Source organism: Phaethon lepturus, unplaced genomic scaffold, assembly GCF_000687285.1.
Source record: "Phaethon lepturus isolate BGI_N335 unplaced genomic scaffold, ASM68728v1 scaffold24357, whole genome shotgun sequence".
Classification (NCBI taxonomy): domain Eukaryota; kingdom Metazoa; phylum Chordata; class Aves; order Phaethontiformes; family Phaethontidae; genus Phaethon; species Phaethon lepturus.
In genome coordinates, this window is record NW_010550135.1 from 11,933 (window position 1) to 14,415 (window position 2,483).

The following is a 2,483-nucleotide window of genomic DNA, read 5'->3' on the forward strand; positions in this document are numbered from 1 at the left end:
CCAAAAGGGGAGAAAAGCGTGCAATTACTAGTCAGCCCACAGAAAACAGAACAATTTCAACAGGAAGGGTCAAATGACAGCCTTGTTCCAGACTGCCCTGGACATCAGTGGTAGTGGCAGAGTGATCAGATCAATCATCTGGAAGATTATAATAGAGGTTCCTTGAACTCTCTCAAGGGTAGGAGCAAAATCCTAATTTCTGTAACCCTTGCTGAGAGCTTCAACGACTGAGCTCTCTGTTGGAAGGCAGGTCAAGGATGCGACTGCAATCCTGTGTAAGGAAAGCATGGGTTAAATACCTAACGCCCAGAGATAGATTGTGGCTGTGACTTCAGTGCAAGGAGGCGTTTCTGTACTCTTGAAGTACCTAACTCTGAGAACTGGAGTTTAAGCAACAGCTCTTTTTTCCAGCATTTTCTATTAGCTAGGTCAGGAAGTCAGCACACAGCATTTGAAGAATCTAGTTCAAATCTTGGGAAGTCTGTGAAGTTCAGCTCTAAAACATCTTGAATGAGTCTGGCCCAAACTCTAAAACCTTTAAAAGCAATTAGAGCTTGTGACACCTAAACTTGCATTATGCTTGCACCTCAAATTTTAAGAAGACAGCATTAAAAGAACTCTAAATTACAATTCTGCTAAATATTGGATTTTTTTTTTAAATTATGTTTTACATTAACTTCATGCTCCTTAGCATTTTGGTGTTAGGTTCTTTCTGTAAACTCAACAGGGAGCATTCAATATTGAAGCTTTTAGTAGTTCAGGACTGTAAAATGATGGTCAAGTCTGTTTTCCCAGGATTTCCCACATAAACAGATGCAACTGAAAGATCCTAAATCACTTTTAAAAAAAATAAAAAGTCTACACTTACACAATGCTTGAGCAGACCATGGCTGGTTAAAATTTTTTATTCTGTAAGTCACTTTCCTCTCATCTGAGGGAAAGTGAGAGGGCTGCTGAGGGAGCTGGGCTTACTGTGTAAATATTTAAGGTAGTGTACTGGATGTATCAGTGTTTGTTTACATAATGCAAAGGGGAGCTTATCTAAATTTCAAAGTCAAAATCCAGTTGGTGGCTATTTCTGTATTTCACAGATCCTGCCCTTACTAGGATATGGAATTAGGGACCCTCCTCCCCTTGCTTTCTGCCCACACACATGCTGAGTTTCTGTGCATGCTGCTGCTGCGGGGACCTGCCAGGAGCTCTGCTTTGAGGCATGGCTGAAAGAAGAGTGTTTCAAGCCTCCTTCGCAGCAAGGCACGCTCTAACCACCTTATCGGTAGGAAAGGGGTGTTGGCTGCCTCTGCTGCTGTGTTTTTGCTGTGGGGCCTGCTTAGATCTCTGGGAGAAAGTGCCTCTGCCCCGCAGAGGACACTGATCCCCTGGGGATGGTGGCAGGGCCTGAGGAGAGCTGTGGGGACTTCAGTCCTGCCACCTCCTCCCCTGGGGCTCTTCCAGCCCTTCGTGAAGATCCCATCCATCAGCCACGCCACGGAGACCCCTTTCCCCTGGGTGGGGAACGTGGTGGTCTGGCCTGGGGCAGCCGGATGGCACAGCCTGCCACCAGCTGCAGCAGAGCATCCCACCGTGATGGCGGGGGGTTCTCCCTCCCGCTTCAGGGTGGCGCGCCATGGTGGCGGAGAGCCCGAGGGACGGGCTGGGGCTGGTGGGTGCCCCTCAGTAACTCGCCCCTCGTGCATGGGGACCCACGGCACCAAGCTGAGCCGAGCTGTGGGCACCCTGCTCCCACAGTCAAGTGTGTGTGGAGGAAAAGAAAAAACCTACAGGTTTCTTACAGGTTTTCATTGCCTTCAGGGTACGCAGGGAGGATGTCTCAAGGAGGGAAGCAAAGCGCTGTGGCTTGTGACAAAGGGGATGTGGTGCAGCCATGGCAGGAGAGTGGCCAGCAGTGGAAAGGCAGCAGAGCTGGAGCCACTGCTGTGACAGGGCCATGAACTGCAAGGAAGAGGAAAAAAGAACGAAGAGCATAGAAAACAACATTTTTAAGAGACCTGACTTTGACTATAAAAAGCAGTACTCCATGGAGAAGGTGTTGGGATGGCACACAGCAGTCACTCACAGATTAGGAAGGAGAACATAAGCCAAAGGCATCGAGTTATTTGGACTTGGGGGGCGGTGTTTGGGTTTTTTTCTTTTTTAGCTTTAAACCATACCTATTCCTAAGGGAAGTAATTTTCAGGAAATGAATGAGCATCAAGAGACACAGTTTTAAGCTGTGCATACATGTAAACAACTGTCTTGTTAAAAAGAAAAAAACCCCACCCTTGTGCAATATAACGAAGTATTTCACACAAATTCCACATCTCACCCCTCCTTATATAACTGGCATAGCTGGCAGGATCATGGCAAATTAGGTCAAGCTGTGCCCAGATGAGGGATTAGGCAAGGAGTAGTTTAGAAATAGCTGAAGACACTGACAGGCCTGGAAAGGAAATGTTGTTGGGTTCCTCTGACAAGCAGGGAAA